The sequence below is a fragment of the Engystomops pustulosus genome, chromosome 8 (assembly GCF_040894005.1).
Source record: "Engystomops pustulosus chromosome 8, aEngPut4.maternal, whole genome shotgun sequence".
NCBI lineage: Eukaryota > Metazoa > Chordata > Amphibia > Anura > Leptodactylidae > Engystomops > Engystomops pustulosus.
The window spans coordinates 103,918,772-103,919,233 of record NC_092418.1 but is presented as its reverse complement, the minus strand read 5'-3'; positions in this window follow the sequence as shown (position 1 = coordinate 103,919,233).

The window sequence follows — 462 nt, the reverse complement described above, 5'->3', positions numbered from 1 at the left end:
TCTGATAACAGAGAGTAATAGATTGTATCCCCCCTACAGTCTCCTCTCCCGGGATGTAATGGCTGATAATAGAGAGTAATAGATTGTATCCCCCTGTACAGTCTCTTCTCCCCAGGATGTAATGGATGATAACAGAGAGTAATAGATTGTATCCCCCCTGTACAGTCTCCTCTCCCCAGGATGTAATGGATGATAACAGAGAGTAATAGATTGTATCCCCCCTGTACAGTCTCCTCTCCCCAGGATGTAATGGCTGATAACAGAGAGTAATAGATTGTATCCCCCTGTACAGTCTCCTCTCCCCAGGATGTAATGGCTGATAACAGAGAGTAATAGATTGTATCCCCCTGTACAGTCTCCTCTCCCCAGGATGAAATGGCTGATAACAGAGAGTAATAGATTGTATCCCCCTGTACAGTTTCCTCTCCCTGGGATGTAATGGCTGATAACAGAGAGTAATAG